This window comes from Arachis ipaensis, chromosome B10, assembly GCF_059453495.1.
Source record: "Arachis ipaensis isolate K30076 ecotype BB chromosome B10, ASM5945349v1, whole genome shotgun sequence".
In the NCBI taxonomy this organism is placed as follows: Eukaryota; Viridiplantae; Streptophyta; class Magnoliopsida; order Fabales; family Fabaceae; genus Arachis; species Arachis ipaensis.
Genome location: NC_142435.1, coordinates 61,317,597 through 61,335,441, shown reverse-complemented (window position 1 = coordinate 61,335,441; position 17,845 = coordinate 61,317,597). Strand labels below are relative to the sequence as shown.

General features: G+C 37.9%; 1 non-coding gene across 1 annotated transcript; it reads right to left on the bottom strand.

Annotated features, from left to right (window-relative positions):
- Window positions 1-13,872: 13,872 nt before the first annotated feature.
- Window positions 13,873-13,980, bottom strand: LOC148580250 (small nucleolar RNA R71). Its single transcript, XR_015894717.1, has one exon. It is a non-coding gene; the product is annotated as a small nucleolar RNA R71 (small nucleolar RNA).
- Between the last annotated feature and the right edge of the window lie 3,865 nt (window positions 13,981-17,845).

The window sequence follows — 17,845 nt, the reverse complement described above, 5'->3', positions numbered from 1 at the left end:
AAACAATTAACATCAATCAAATAATTAGCAATAATGATTCATGAAATTCCTCAATTTATTAATGAAAATGAAAGTAACAAAGTCTAGATCCAAGATCTACAATGCTAGAACAACAAAAACACTAAATTGAGAGTAGAAGAGGAAGATCTACAACTAGAACAATGTAGAATTGAGTCAAATTCAAATCTCACCAAAGAATCCAAGTACAATTAGAGTTGAGATAGCCAAAAACCTAGAGAGAAGTTGGAGTTTCTCTCTCTCTAAAAACATGTAACTACCCAAAACTAACTAGAAAATGAGTAAAAGATGTGTTCTCCTTCAATCCTTGGTTCTTTTAAGCTTTTCCCACCAGAATTCCCCTCATAATTGGCCCTTGAAACCCTCTGAAATCGCTAGGCACGTTTTCACTAAAGAGGTCACGTGCGCGGGTCACGCGTATGCGTGGGTCACGTGTACGCATCATCTGGGTTTTGCAACCCATGCGTGCACGTCAGACGTGCGTACAAGTCGATGGAGATTTTTCCAAGCCACGCGTATGCGTCCATGCTTGCGCACCAATTCCAGAAATCAGCTTTCACGTGTGCGCGTCAGCTACGCGTGCGTGTCGATTCCAATACTCCAAAGTTTCATTTTTATGTTCCTTCCACTTATGCATGCTTCCTTTCCCTGTTCTAGACCATTCTTACCTCTATAAGCTCTGAAATCACTTAACAAACAGATTACGGCATCGAATGATAATAAAAGAAGATAAAAATATAGCTTATTTAGGGCTTAAAAAGCATGTTTTCAACCAATAAGCGGAATTGGGAAGGAAACACAAAACCATGCATTTTATATGGATAAGTGTGATGGAATACTGATAAAACGACTCAAATCATGCACAAAATGTATCACTAAATAGCGGTGCATCAAATCTCTCCACACTTAAACCAAGCATGTCCTCATGCTGAAGATTGAAAGACCAAAGAACATAGGAGAAGGGGTTTATTGATATACAATATACCTAAATACATGCACTAATGCAAATGTATCTACCTACTTGGCTAAGGGTGAACTAACTTCCAAGAATATGTATATAAGAGCACATAGGGCTAAAATGACAAACGATTCATAGTCCTACCAATTCAAGCATCAAACTGGGGTGTATGTACATGCATGAAGAAAGCTCGTGAAAGCTGGAAACAAGGAATTGAGCATCAAACCCTCACCGGAAGTATTTGCACTCTCAGTCGCTCAAGTGTTTAAGGTTGATTCACTCAATCCTCCTCTAATCATGCTTTCTAAGATTTGTTTTTCATCTAACAATCAACACTTATTCAATGCATGCATACACATATCATGAGGTCCTTACTTAGGTTGTAATGGGGCTAGGGTCAAGGTAAGGTTATATATATGGATAAGTGAGCTCAAGATTTGAATCTTTGATCAGCATAAGCTCCCCACCTAACCTATACAACAACCTATGACAATCTAAAATAGGCCTAACTACCTATTCTTCACTCCTTCACATACTCATGTATTCTTTCTTTTCATCACAACACATATGCATTGATTGTTAATGGACTTTACCTTGGGGCCTTTTGTCCCCTTTTTATTTCTTTTCTTTTTCTTTCTCTTTCTTTTTCCATATTTTTTCTTTTGATATAAAATTCTTTTTTTTCTCATTTCATTTTTTTCTTTTCTCTTTGCAATATAGCGTATACAAAAGCATCAATGCATATGATTTTACATTTAATTAACACATGAGCATGTAACCAATTCCCAATATTTTCAACAAAAAATACAACATACACCTTCTCCCAACCAGTGTCCCAAATTTCCCCACACTTGAATGACACACACACTCACTAGCCTAAGCTAATCAAAGATCCAGATTAAGGAAATTCATTGTTTTTTGCTTTACGGCTTGTAATATGCTAACATTGAGAACAAAGGGGATTAAAATAAGCTCAAGGTTAGCTAAAAATAGTTGACAAAAGATAGGCTTTTTGGGTAAGTGAGCTAAGCGAAATGATGGCCTCAATCATATATATGTGATGAGATATTTTGTAGGAAAAATAAATCTCTCCCAAAACACACAAATCTAACCGGCAAGTGTACCGGGTCGTATCAAGTAAAAAAAACTCACGGGAGTGAGGTCGATCCCACAGGGATTGAAGGATTGAGCAATTTTAGCTTAGTGGTTGATTTAGTCAAGCGAATCAAGATTTGGTTGATGGTTTTGTGACTTGCAAAATTTAATTGCATTGAAGTAAAGAGAACAAGAAATAAATTGCTGAAACGTAAAGGACAAGAAATTAACTGGCAGAAACTTAGAGTGCAAGAAATGTAAATTGCGGAATCTTAAAGTGCAAGAAATGTAAATGACTCGGAATGTAAAGGGGATTGGGAAGTGGATTTGCAGAAATTAAACAAAGAAAAGTAACTTGCATCAAACAAAAGAGTAAAAGGGAATTGGGATTGGATCGGATCTTATAGCAGAAAAGTAAATGAACATGGAAAGCAAGAAACAGAATGTAAATTGGAGATTTGGATCTCAGGACCCAGAGACTAGAAAACCAAGTCTAGATCTCAATGCCTTCCTAGATCCAACAAGAACAGTTGCAAGGAAACTGTAAATTGCAAAGAAATTAGATGAGAAGCAAGTGATGGAAACAGAAATTCAAATTCAGTAAATAAACAGAGAGATCCAAGGTTGAGATTGAAACAGAATTTCTTCAATTCTCCAACCCAAAATCCAAGACAATTGTAATTGAAATTGAAAGCAATAAAACTGAGAGAAAGAGAAGTGAATTCTCCTTCCTAAGACAAAGAAATTAAAGTTCACTCAATAACAAAAACTCTCTGAAAACTCTTATGAAAATTCCAAAAAGGAAAGCTCTCAGAGAACTTGAATTCTATCCTATTTCTACACTTTCTTCCAATGATCTTCAAGCCTTGAGTTGGGCCTTTGCTTCTTGGTGGAATTGGGTTGAAAGAGGCCTTGGTTGATTGCTCTTGAAGTTTGAAGAAGAACCAAAGTGAACCAATTGAACCGGGTTTGAGTTTTGCAAAATTTGGACCAAAATTTGGAGCTAAAGTTAGGGGTCCACAAAACTTGCTGGTATGAACGTTGGTGCCAACGTTAGGGGTCTAACTTTGACCCTAACGTTGGCCTTGCCTAGTGTGCTTGCGGCGCCAACGTTAGCCACCAAGTTAGGGGCCTAACGTTGGCGCAAACTTTTGCTCCTTCCCCATTGAATTTTCATGTGCCAACGTTAGCCTCCAAGTTAGGGGGCTAACGTTGGCGCAAACGTTGGATGGTCAGGGAGGAATTCATGTGCCAACGTTAGCCTCAAAGTTAGGGGGCTAACGTTGGCGCAAACTTTTGGTGCCCAAGGGAGAATTTTCAAGTTCCAATGTTAGCCTCCAAGTTAGGGGGCTAACGTTGGGGCTAACTTTTCAACCAAAAGTTTGTGCAAAAGTTTGATGCTAACTTTAGGTCCAGCTTTTTGCTTCCTGGTTCAATTTCACTTATTCCATTGTCCTCTCTTCACTCCTAGCCATTCCTTCTTGCTTCAACCTTTCTCCAAGCTTTCTTCACCTATCATTAATCAACCAAACTCATCAAAGCTATGCTCAAAATCATGAGATATTCATTCTTTCATAATATGCAACAAATATAGCATAAAACCTCATGAAATGGCATGAATTCATATATGGTTGGTTCAATCAAGGGAAACATGAAAATCTACTCAATTAGCTTGCTTGTAGCTCAAGAAAGTGCATAATTCTAGTGAAAACAAAAGAAAAAGACTAGTTAAAATAGGCTAGGATGACTTGTCATCACAACACCAAACTTAAAGCTTGCTTGTCCCCAAGCAAGAAATGAATTATGCTCAGAGATTCTTTCAGTCAAGATGGATTGAGGAACACTTGTAAAGTGCAGTGAGTGAAGTGATCAAGTATCAGTGGGGTGAACTCTAAATCATATGCTCATGCAAGGGCTTCAGTGCTCACTAGTCCTTACATATTGGGAGTCGTAGGTCTTAGGATTTTCATCCAAATGGTATCATGGAGATCTCTTTATATGTAATCACCTTGAAGCAGCTTATAGTTTCTGTGCTTTGGCCTCGACTCTAAGTATCATGTCTCAAAGCGGCTCTTTAGATAAGCTTTCAATCAATACTCCTAAACCAGTTGGTTTTAAGGTATTAGGTGTTAAAGCACCCCTAAGGATTTACTTGCTCAAGCCTCTTTCCTTGACACACTTCAACCACAAGCATTTACTAGGATAACAACTCTTTGAGTTTTTGTTTCATTCTTTCTTTTTCTGCCTAGTAATTGATGCTCAGAGCCTTGGGCCATGTTTTTTTTTTTGCTTTTGTATTTTCTTTTCTTTCTTTTGTTTTGTTTGCTGCTTCTTGGATCAATAGATTTTCGAGAATCTCCACAATACTTCTTTGAACTTCATGTCCTGCCTATGAGCTCCCATGCAAGTTTTCACAAGCATGCAACCTCAATACAAAAACACACAACTAAAACCACCACCTCTCCTAATCTTTTACTTGCCCCAAAACTGATTGATTCCTCAATCCTTCTTTTCAAAGAACTTTCATGTGATGCATTTCTTGGAAATTGAGTGCAAACAAGTTTTGAAGATGAGAATGTTGTGAATGATCAAACATCTTGCTTATTGAATTATAAAGAAAGAAATTATACTATGCATGCAGGCAGGGCAATTAAGGATACAATCCAACTTTAAATCACAGCAATAATTGATGTAGAATAATCACTTAACAATACAACCTGTTGGAGTTCAATTGCTTTCCTTTTTCTCATCATCATTGTTGCTGACCTTCATGTTCATCTTTCTCCTTTTTGATGATGTTCAAACCTCCAAAAGCTTGTATGTCATTCTGCAATGATATTGAAAGTTGCTTGTTCCCCAAGCACTTGGAAACAATGGTTAATTTTCATGATTTATTTGCGGGCTTTTTGAACTTACTTTGGTGTGGAACACCAAACTTAGTACCTTGCCAATGGTTAACCATTTGTGATAATTTCTTTTTCTTTTTCAAAAGTAAAAGAACTGGAAACTAAGAAAAACAGTAAAATGGCTAACTAGTTCATCCAGTATGCTTGAAGCTTACATTATGCAGAAAGTGAGAATGTGTGTTTTAATGGGGTTTTGGTGGACACCAAACTTAGAATCATTCATTCTCCCTTAGATTGTTTTGGTGTGCAACACCAAACTTAGCTTCTTGCAATGTAGATAAACTAATTAACCTTTTTATTAAAATAGTTATGAAAGGAAAACTACCTCAGGTTGGGTTGCCTCCCAACAAGCGCTCTTTTATTGTCACTAGCTTGACATCCTCTGTGCTTGCTTATTTCAGATTCTGAGCTTTCTTCTCCTTGTCCCATTGTCCATCTAAGTGAGGCTTTGCTTCCTTCTTACTTGTTTCTGTGGGGTTTTTGGCTAATTGTTCTATTTGCTTCCCAATTCCCCCGAGTAGGTCCTCATAATGTTTGTTCATCCTCTTTAGATGTGTCATCATTCTCTCTACTCCACTTTCTAGATTGGAGATCCTTTGAGAATTCTGTGAGATTGTGTGGTGATGTTGTTGCAAATTTGGGATTGTGTCACTGGGCAGTGAGCTTGAAGGTCTCTCAATAGAAATTTGCTTGGAGAGCTGCCCAATCTGCCTCTCCAGGATCTTTAATGAGGCTTCATGGTTTTTGTTTGTTATTTCTTGGTGTTTCATCATTTTTTCTATCAAGGTCTCCAAGTTGGTGAGTCTTTGAGGTTCAGGTGGTGCTTGTGGTGGGTTGTGAGATGTGGGTGGTGGGTGGCAGGCATTTTGGTTAGTGAGTTGGTTGTTGGAGTTGAAGTTCCTTGGTTCCTGATATTGAGGTTTTCTCATTCTGAAATAAGAGTGTGGCTTCCATGGTGGAAATTGTTCATTCACTGTGGTGGAGTGGAGAAAATCAATTTGTCTGGCCATTGACTCCAATTGTTGCTGAGTTTGCTGATGTAGCTGTTTGCTTTGATTCATGACTGCCTTCACTCCTTCAAAATTCATTGTATCTTCCTCCAAAGTTGCATTCTGTGGTGTCTCAAATGAGTGTTGGTTGTTGGTTCTCTTGTCGTTGAACCTTGCAGTTCCTTGACTAGTTGTTGTTGCTCTGAGTAAATCATTTGAGGAGTGATCTACTGCTCTTCTCATTTCTGGGGTTAATCCTTCATAAAATGCTTGGAAAGCCACTTTGTCATTTGCTTTCTTGTATTTTTCCCATGCTTTGAGCAATGGTTCTTCCTCTCCTTGCATGAATGGATGTGTTCCCTCTTTCATCTTGATGTTTTGTCGGGATGTAGAGAATTTGGCTAGAAATTTGGCAACCAGACCATCCCAACTAGTGATACTTCCTTGGGGAAGAGCTTCAAGCCATTGTGCTGCCTCATCCTTTAGTGAGAAAGGGAATAGCAAGAGCTTGTAGACATCATGATTGACAACATCACAGATCCTCAGAAAAATAGATAGATGCTGTTCAGAATCTTCCAAGGGATTTCCACCATAAGAACAATTGTTCTCTATTAGTGTAATGAGTTGCGGCTTCATGTTGGGATGTTCTTCTTTCCTGTGACATATGAATCAATCAATAGAAAACATAGTGATTCTCTTGAAAATTGAGTGTAGCCGGTTGAGACAAAACTTCAAACAGTTAGTGGGTTAGTCAAAATTAGAGAAAAATAAAGAAAAAGTGCTTGATCTAGATCACCACCTCACTTAATCATTGTCAATCTAATCAATCCCCGGCAACGGCGCCAAAAACTTGATGAGATATTTTGGAGGAAAAATAAATCTCTCCCAAAACACACAAATCTAACCGGCAAGTGTACCGGGTCATATCAAGTAATAAAAACTCACGGGAGTGAGGTCGATCCCACAGGGATTGAAGGATTGAGCAATTTTAGCTTAGTGGTTGATTTAGTCAAGCGAATAAAGATTTGGTTGATGGTTTAGTGACTTGCAGAATTTAATTGCATTGAAGTAAAGAGAACAAGAAATAAATTGCTGAAACGTAAAGGACAAGAAATTAACTGGCAGAAACTTAGAGTGCAAGAAATGTAAATTGCGGAATCTTAAAGTGCAAGAAATGTAAATGACTCGGAATGTAAAGGGGATTGGGAAGTGGATTTGCAGAAATTAAACAAAGAAAAGTAACTTGCATCAAACAAAAGAGTAAAAGGGAATTGGGATTGGATCGGATCTTATAGCAGAAAAGTAAATGAACATGGAAAGCAAGAAACAGAATGTAAATTGGAGATTTGGATCTCAGGACCCAGAGACTAGAAAACCAAGTCTAGATCTCAATGCCTTCCTAGATCCAACAAGAACAGTTGCAAGGAAATTGTAAATTGCAAAGAAATTAGATGAGAAGCAAGTGATGGAAACAGAAATTCAAATTCAGTAAATAAACAGAGAGATCCAAGGTTGAGATTGAAACAGAATTTCTTCAATTCTCCAACCCAAAATCCAAGACAATTGTAATTGAAATTGAAAGCAATAAAACTGAGAGAAAGAGAAGTGAATTCTCCTTCCTAAGACAAAGAAATTAAAGTTCACTCAATAACAAAAACTCTCTGAAAACTCTTATGAAAATTCCAAAAAGGAAAGCTCTCAGAGAACTTGAATTCTATCCTATTTATACACTTTCTTCCAATGATCTTCAAGCCTTGAGTTGGGCCTTTGCTTCTTGGTGGAATTGGGTTGAAAGAGGCCTTGGTTGATTGCTCTTGAAGTTTGAAGAAGAACCAAAGTGAACCAATTGAACCGGATTTGAGTTTTGTAAAATTTGGACCAAAAGTTGGAGCTAAAGTTAGGGGTCTAACTTTGGCTCCAACTTTTCATAGCAGCCCACAAAACTTGCTGGTATGAACGTTGGTGCCAACGTTAGGGGTCTAACTTTGACCCTAACGTTGGCCTTGCCTAGTGTGCTTGTGGGGCCAACGTTAGCCACCAAGTTATGGGGCTAACGTTGGCGCAAACTTTTGCTCCTTCCCTATTGAATTTTCATGTGCCAACGTTAGCCTCCAAGTTAGGGGCTAACGTTGGCGCAAACGTTGGATGGCCAGGGAGGAATTCATGTGCCAACGTTAGCCTCAAAGTTAGGGGGCTAACGTTGGCGCAAACTTTTGGTGCCCAGGGGAGAATTTTCAAGTTCCAACGTTAGCCTCCAAGTTAGGGGGCTAACGTTGGGGCTAACTTTTCAACCAAAAGTTTGTGCAAAAGTTTGATGCTAACTTTAGGTCCAGCTTTTTGCTTCCTGGTTCAATTTCACTTATTCCATTGTCCTCTCTTCACTCCTAGCCATTCCTTCTTGCTTCAACCTTTCTCCAAGCTTTCTTCACCTATCATTAATCAACCAAACTCATCAAAGCTATGCTCAAAATCATGAGATATTCATTCTTTCATAATATGCAACAAATATAGCATAAAACCTCATGAAATGGCATGAATTCATATATGGTTGGTTCAATCAAGGGAAACATGAAAATCTACTCAATTAGCTTGCTTGTAGCTCAAGAAAGTGCATAATTCTAGTGAAAACAAAAGAAAAAGACTAGTTAAAATAGGCTAGGATGACTTCTCATCAATATGTATTCATACAAGGAATAGTGGACATAAAGAATCAAACAAATCAAAGATCATACTCATAGAAAGAGAACAATGCACACAAGAATGGAAATAAGTGGTTATAAGATGTAACCACACATTTAGGCTCAAGTCTCACATGCTTGTGTTCTTAGCTCCAAACCATGTTCCAAAATACATTCTCCAAGGAAGATTAACACAAAAGATTTTTCGAATTGGTAGTGTGCCTTTGATGAGAGGACTCTTGACGGTTTAGACTTTCTCAAATGAAATTTCGTTGCAAGTATAGTTTCTAAACCAACATTAATCCTTTCATACAAAAATTTTTTTGTCACTAGTACAAACCCCTAAATTTATAAACCGAAGTATTGAACCTCAGGCCGTTCTCCCTAGGAATTGCAATAAAGTGTTCTTGTTATTGGTTAGAGGTGTGTTTTGGGGTTTTTAAATTAAGAGACAAGAAAGGTAAATGGCAAAGGAAATAAACTAAGAACTACAAAGGTCTTGGCAAAGGTTGGTGGTAAAGGATCTCCATCCCTATCACTAACCACAACATGAGAATTGGCATGGATCAATCCCATTAAGTCATCCTCTAACTAGGTAAAGGAAAGTTAAACGAGCTATATCAATCTAAGTCCATAAGTCCTAGTTCTCCACCAAATCAATTAGTGAGATCTAGAGTTAATGGCTCCTAATCGCCAATCACTTGGACATTAGTGACTCAAGAGTTCCTAAGTTACCTTCCTAAGCCAAGAGGAACAAAAATCTAACTCACGACAAAAAGAAGCATTTTAACAAACACATAGAAGGCAATAAAGGCAAACATTATTAATTTCAAGAATTAGAGAGAGATCTAACTAGAATAGCAAGAGATCAACAATAGAAAAGGAAAATAATTATGAAACAATAAAGAACTTACCAATTGCATTGAAGAATAAATGTAGATCTACAACAAAGTATAGGAACAACATAAAGGGAATTACAACAAAAGAATAGAAGAGTAATGATTGCAACAACAAGGAATTGAGAAGCAAAAGTAGAAGAGAGCATGAATTAAATCCTAGATCTAAGAACTAAACCTAATCCTAATCCTAATTCTAGAGAGAAGTGAGAGCTTCTCTCTCTAAAACTAACTCTAAACTAATCCTAATGTGAATGAATGAACAAAAGAATGAAAAGTTCCAAATTCCCTTCAATCCTTGGTCTTTTAAAGCACTTTTGGCGCCAAAGTCAGTTCCAAATTGGGCCAGAGCCTCCTCAGAAATCGCCAGGCACGTTTTCACTCAAAAAGTCACGTGCGGCATCGGCGCGTACGTGTACAATGCGCGTACACGCTCCTGGAACATTACGCGATCCGCACGTAGGCGCATAGTGCGCGCACGCACCCATGGGCTTTTTTCCAAATCTTTGGCTTTTCATGATTTCTCCACTTTGCATGCTTTTCTCTCCATTCCTTTGATCTATTCCTAGAGTTTTCAACCCGAAATCACTTAACAAACAAATCAAGGCATCTAGGAGAATCGAAGGTGAATCAAGATTAAACATTTAAGGGCCTAAAAAGCACGTTGTCACATTTAAGCACAAATTAGGAGTCAATCATGAAACCATGCTATTTCATTGAATAAATGTGGGTAAAAGATTATAAAATCTCCTAAATCAAGCACAAGATAAACCCTCCAAATGGGGTTTATCAACCTCCTGATGAGCGGATAATTTATATGCTTTTTGGCATTATTTTTACATAGTTTTCAGTATAATTTAGTTAGTTTTTAGTATATTTTTATTAGTTTTTAATTAAAATTCACATTGCTGGACTATACTATGAGTTTGTGTGTTTTTCTATGATTTCAGGTATTTTCGGGCTGAAATTGACGGACTTGAGCAAAAATCAGATTCAGAGGTTGAAGAAGGACTGCAGATGCTGTTGGATTCTGACCTCCCTGCACTCAAAGTGAATTTTCTGGAGCTACAGAACTCCAAATAGTGCACTCTCAATTGCGTTGAAAAGTAGACATCCAGGGCTTTCCAGAAATATATAGTAGTCCATTCTTTGCCGGATTTTAGATGACGCAAACTGGCGTTCAACGCCAGTTCCATTCTGCATTCTGGAGTTAAACGCCAGAAATAGGTTACAAACTGGCGTTCAACTCCAAGAGAAGCCACTACACGTGTAAAGCTCAATGCTCAGCCCAAGCACACACCAAATGGGTCCCAGAAGTGGATTTCTGCATCAATTACTCATTCTGTAAACCCTAGTAACTAGTTTAGTATAAATAGGACTTTTTACTATTGTATTTATATCTTTGGATTGTCTTTTGATCCTTTGATCACGTTTGGGGGCTGGCCATTCGGCCATGCCTGAACCTTCATCACTTATGTATTTTCAACGGTAGAGTTTCTATACATCATAGATTAAGGTGTGGAGCTCTGCTGTTCCTCACAGATTAATGCAAAGTACTATTATTTTTCTATTCAATTCAAGCTTATTCCTATTCTAAGATATCCATTCGCACACAAGAACATGATGAATGTGATGATTATGTGACGCTCATCATCATTCTCACCTATGAACGCTTGCCTGACAAACACTTCCGTTCTACATGCAAACATGCTAGAATGAGTATCTTAGTATAAGTTAGAACCCATGGATGGCCATTCTTGAGATCCAGAAAGTCTAAACCTTGTCTGTGGTATTCCGAGTAGCATTCAAACTCGTGAGTGCTGGGCGTAGTGACAGACGCAAAAGGATAGTAAATCCTATTCCAGTATGATTGAGAACCGACAGATGATTAGCCATGCAGCGACAACGCATTGGACCATTTTCATAGAGAGGATGGGATGTAGCCATTGACAACGGTGATGCCCTACATACAACTTGCCATGGAAAGGAGTAGGAATGATTGGATGAAGACAGCAAGAAAGCAAAGGTTCAGAGGAACGAAAGCATCTCTATACGCTTATCTGAAATTCTCATCAATGAATTACATAAGTATCTCTATCCTAGTTTATATTTTAATTATATTTTAATTATCAATTTACCATAACCAATTGCATCCGCCTGACTGAGATTTACAAGGTGACCATAGCTTGCTTCAGGCTGACAATCTCCGTGGGATCGACCCTTACTCACGTAAGATTTATTACTTGGACGACCCAGTGTTCTTGCTGGTTAGTTGTGCGAAGTTGTGATAAAGAGTTGAGATTACAATTGTGCGTACCAAGTTGTTGGCGCCATTGATGATCACAATTTCGTGCACCAAGTTTTTGGCGCTGTTGCGGGGATTGTTCGAGTTTGGACAACTGACGATTCATCTTGTTTCTCAGATTAGGTAATTTTATTTTAAATTTAAGCTTTTTATTTCTTATTTTCGAAAAATAGAAAAAAAATTATAAAATCATAAAAAACCAAAAATATTTTGTATTTCTTGTTTGAGTCTAAAGTCAATTTTTAAGTTTGGTGTCAATTGCATGTTTTTAAAATTTATACATTTTTTTCGAAAAATTCATGCATGGTGTTCTTCATGATCTTCAAGGTGTTCTTGATAAGTCTTCTTGTTTGATCTTCATATTTTCTTGTTTTGTGTCTTTTGTTGTTTTTCATATGCATTTTTGAATTTATGGTGTCTAAAAAATTAAAAATTTCTAAGTTTGGTGTCTTGCATGTTTTCTTTTATTGAAAAATTTTAAAAAATACATACTTGATGTTCATCATCATCTTCAAGGTGTTCTTGGTGTTCATCTTGACATTCAAAGTGTTCTTGCATGCATTAGTTGTTTTGATTCATAATTTCTATGTTTTGTGTCAATTTTTTATTTTTCTCTTTCATCATTAAAAATTCAAAAATAAAAAAATATCTTTCCCTTTTTCTTCTCATCAAATTCGAAAATTTGAGTTGACTTTTTAAAAAATTTTTAAAATCTAGTTGTTTCTTATGAGTCAAATCAAATTTTCAATTTAAAAATTCTATCTTTTTCAAATCTTTTTCAAAAATCAAATCTTTTTCATTTTTCTTTTATGAATTTCGAAATTTTCAAAATTATTTTCAAAATCTTTTTCTTATTTTTATTTCATATTTTTGAAATTAATGCTAACAATTAATGTGATTGATTCAAAAATTTTTAAGTTTGTTACTTGCCTAATAAGAAAGGTTCAATCTTTAAACTCTAGAATCATATCTTTTTAGTTTCTTGTTAGTCAAGTAATCAACTTTGATTTCAAAAATCAAATCTTTTCAAATTTCTCTTCCAAATCTTTTTCAAAATAAATTTCAATCACATATTTTTCAAAATCAATTTCAAAATCTTTTCTAACTTCTTATCTTTTTAAAATTGATTTTCAAATCTTCTTCAAACTAATCCTATCTTTTTGTTTCAATCATATCTTTTTCAAACTACCTAACTAATTCTCCCTCTAATTTTCAAAAATCACCTTCCTCTTTTTCAAAATTCCTTTTTAATTAACTAATTGTTTTAACTTTTAATTTAATTTAATTTTTTTTGTTTTCGAATTTTAATTACAATTGTAATTTTAAAACAAAAAGACTTTTATTTTATTTTATCTAATTTTCGAAAATTCTTCTCCCTCACCCTTGTGTTTGAATTCTCCTTCTTCTATTCATATCTTCTTCTACTCACATAAAGGAATCTCTATACTGTGACATAGAGGATTCTATATTTTCTTTTGTGTTTTCTTCTTTTTCATATGAGCAGGAACAAGGATAAGAACATTCTTGTTGAGGCTGATCCTGAACCTGAAAGGACTCTGAAGAGGAAGCTAAGGGAAGCTAAAGCACAACTCTCTGGTGAAAATCTGACAGAAATTTTTGAAAAAGAATGAGACATGGTCGGAAATAATAACAATGCAAGGAAAATGCTTGGTGACTTTACTACACCAAATTCCAATTTACATGGAAGAAGCATCTCAATCCCTGCCATTGGAGCAAACAATTTTGAGCTGAAACCTCAATTAGTTTCTCTGATGCAATAGAATTGCAAGTTTCATGGACTTCCATCCGAAGATCCTTTTCAGTTCTTAACTGAATTCTTGCAGATCTGTGATACTGTTAAGACCAATGGGGTTGATCCCGAGGTCTATAGACTTATGCTTTTCCCATTTTCTGTAAGAGACAGAGCTAGAATATGGTTAGACTCTCAACCTAAAGACAGCCTGAACACTTGGGATAAGCTGGTCACGGATTTCTTAGCCAAGTTCTTTCCTCCTCAAAAGCTTAGTAAGCTTAGAGTGGATGTTCAAACCTTCAGATAAAAGGAAGGTGAATCCCTCTATGAAGCTTGGGAGAGATACAAGGAACTGACCAAAAAGTGTCCTTCTAACACGCTTTCAGAATGGACCATCCTGGATATATTCTATGATGGTCTGTCTGAATTATCAAAGATGTCATTGGACCATTCTCCAGGTGGATCCATTCACCTAAAGAAAACGCCTGCAGAAGCTCAAGAACTCATTGACATGGTTGCAAATAACCAGTTCATGTACACTTTTGAAAGGAATCCTGTGAATAATGGGACGCCTGAGAGGAAGGGAGTTCTTGAAATTGATACTCTGAATGCCATATTGGCTCAGAATAAAATATTGACTCAGCAAGCCAATATGATCTCTCAGAGTCTGAATGGATTGAAGGAATCATCCAATAGTACTAAAGAGGCATCTTCTGAAGAAGAAGCTTATGATCCTGAGAACCCTGCAATAGCAGAGGTGAATTACATGGGTGAACCCTATGGAAACACCTATAATCCCTCATGGAGAAATCATCTAAATTTCTCATGGAAGGATCAAAAAAAGCCTCAACAAGGCTTTAACAATGGTGGAAGAAATAGGTTTAGCAATAGCAAACCTTTTCCATCATCCACTCAGCAACAGACAGAGAATTCTGAGCAGAATCCATCTAGCTTAGCAAATATATTCTCTGGTCTATCTAAGGCCACTTTAAGTTTCATGAATGAAACAAGGTCCTCCATTAGAAATTTGGAGGCACAAGTGGGCCAGCTGAGTAAAAGAGTCACTAAAACCCCTCATAGTACTCTCCCAAGCAATACAGAAGAGAACCCAAAAAGAGAGTGCAAGGCCATTGATTTAACCATCATGGCCGAACCTACAAGGGAGGGAGAGGACGTGAATCCCAGTGAGGAAGACCTCCTGGGACGTCCAGTGACCAATAAGGAGTTCCTCAATGAGGAACCAAAGGAATCTGAGGCTCACCTAGAGACAATAGAGATTCCATTAAACCTTCTTCTGCCTTTATGAGCTCTGATGAGTACTCTTCTTCTGAAGAGAATGAAGACATTACTAAAGAGCAAGTTGCTAAATACCTTGGTGCAATCATGAAGCTAAATGCCAAATTATTTGGTAATGAGACTTGGGAAGATGAACCTCCCTTGCTCACCAATGAACTAAATGCATTGGATAGGCAGAAATTACCTCAAAAGAAATAGGATCCTGGAAAATTCTTAATACCCTGTACCATAGGCACCATGACCTTTGAGAAGGCTCTGTGTGACCTGGGGTTAGGAATAAACTTAATGCCACTCTCTGTAATGGAGAAACTTGGGATCTTTGAGGTGCAAGCTGCCAGAATCTCATTAGAGATGGCAGACAACTTAAGAAAATAGGCTTATGGACTAGTAGAGGACGTGTTAGTAAAGGTTGAAGGCCTTTACATCCCTGCTGATTTCATAATCCTAGACACTGGGAAGAATGAGGATGAATCCATCATCCTTGGAAGACCCTTCCTAGCCACAGCAAGAGCTGTGATTGATGTGGACAGAGGAGAATTGATCCTTCAACTGAATGAGGACCACCTTGTGTTTAAAACTCAAGGATCTCCTTCTGTAACCATGGAGAGGAAGCATGAAAAGCTTCTCTCACTGCAGAGTCAACCAAATCCCCCACAGTTAAACTCTAAGTTTGGTGTTGGGATGCCACAACCAAACTCTAAGTTTGGTGTTGAATCCCCACATTCAAACTCTAAGTTTAGTGTTGGGAGGTTCCAACCTTGCTCTGATTATCTGTGAGGCTCCATGAGAGCCCACTGTCAAGCTATTGACATTAAAGAAGCACTTGTTGGGAGGCAACCCAATGTTATCTAATTATATTTATTTATTTTCTATTGTTATTTTATGTTTTCTTTAGGTTGATGATCATGTGGAGCCACAAAAACTACTGAAAAATAAAAAACAAAATGAAAAATAGCATTAAGAACAGCACACCCTGGAGGAGAGCAGTCTGGCGTTTAAACGCCAGAACCAAGCATCTGTCTGGCATTTAACGCCAGAAACAGGCACCAAGCTGGCGTTTAACACCAAAAACAAGCATCTACCTGGCGTTAAACGCCAGAAACAAGCTAATTTGGGCGTTTAACGCCAGAAACAGGCAGCAGTCTGGCGTTAAACGCCAGGATTGCACAGCAATGGCATTTTATACACCTAATTTGAACAGGGATGTTAAGTCCTTGACCCCACTTAATCTGTGGACCCCACAGGATCCCCTCGGAACCTGTGGACCCCACAGGGTCCCCACATTTTCTTCTCTCTCCTCTTCACAGCTTTTCATAACTCTCTTCCCCAAATACCCTTCACCAATCAACTCAATCACTCTTCCCCATCACCTCTTCACCACTCACATCCATCTCCTCTTCCCCAAAAACCCCACCTACCTTCAAAATTCAAAATATTCTCCCTCCCAAACCCAACCCTAATGGCCGAAACTTAACCCTCCCCCCACTCCTATATAAACCACTCATTCCTTCTTCATTTTCACACAACACAACCATATCTTCACCCCTTGGCCGAAAACACCTCTCTCTCCCTCACCTCCATTTCTCTTCTTCTTCTCTTTCTTTCTTTCTTCTTTTGCTCGGGAACGAGCAAACATTTTAAGTTTGGTGTGGTAAAAGCATAGCTTTTTGTTTTTCCATAACCATTTTTGGCACCTAAGACCAGAGAAACCCCTAGAAAGAGGAAAGGGAAGGCAATTACTTCCACTTTTGAGTCATGGGAGATGGAGAGATTCATCTCAAGGTCCACCAAGACCACTTTTATGAAGTTGTAGCCAAGAAGAAAGTGATCCTTGAGGTTCCTTTCAAGCTAAAAAAGAATGAGTATTGGGAGATCTGACTTGAGATCCAAAGGAGAGGTTGGAAAGTTCTCACCAACCCCATTCAACAAGTCAGGATCCTGATGGTTCAAGAGTTCTATGCAAATGCATGAATCATCGGAAACCATGATCAAAGTGTGAACCTGAATCCAAAGCATTGGCTTACCATGGTTCGGGGGAAATACTTAAATTTCAGTCCAGAAAATGTAAGGCTGGTGTTCAACTTACCAATGATGGAAGAGAACGCACGCCCCTACACAAGAAGGGTCAACTTTGATCAAAGGTTGGACCAAGTCCTCATAGACATATGTGAAGAAGGAGCTCAGTGAAAAATTGACTCAAGAGGCAAGCCGGTTCAATTAAGAAGGCATGACCTCAAACCAGTGGCTAGGGAATGGCTAGAGTTTATTCAACGCTCAATCATTCCTACTAGTAACCGGTCTGAAGTTACTATAGACCGAGCCATCAAGATCCATAGTATCATGATTGGAGAAGAGGTGGAAGTTCATGAGATTATACCTCACGAACTCTACAAGGTGGCTGACAAGTCCTCCACTTGGGCAAGGTTAGCCTTTCCTCACCTCATTTGCCACCTCTACAATTCGGCTGGAATTGACATAGAGGGAGACATCCTCATTGAAGAGGACAAGTCCATCACTAAGAAAAGGATGGAGCAAATAAGAGATCATGGACCTCAACATGAGCATGAGGAAATTCCTCACCATGAAATCCCTGAGATGCCTCAGGGGATGGACTTTCCTCCACAGAATTATTGGGAGCAAATCAACACTTCCCTAGGAGAATTAAGTTCCAACATAGGACAACTAAGGGTGGAGCACCAAGAGCACTCCATCATCCTCCATGAAATTAGAGAAGATCAAAGAGCTGTGAGGGAGGAGCAAGAAAGACAAGGAAGAGACATAGAGGAGCTCAAGAGCACCATTGGTTCTTCAAGGAGAGGAAGACGCCACCCTCACTAAGGTGGACTCATTCCTTAATCTCCTTGTCTATTTATTTTCTGTTTTTCAGTTTTTGAGCCATATATGTTATTTATGTTTGTGCCTTTACTACATGATCATTGTCTAAGTGTCTA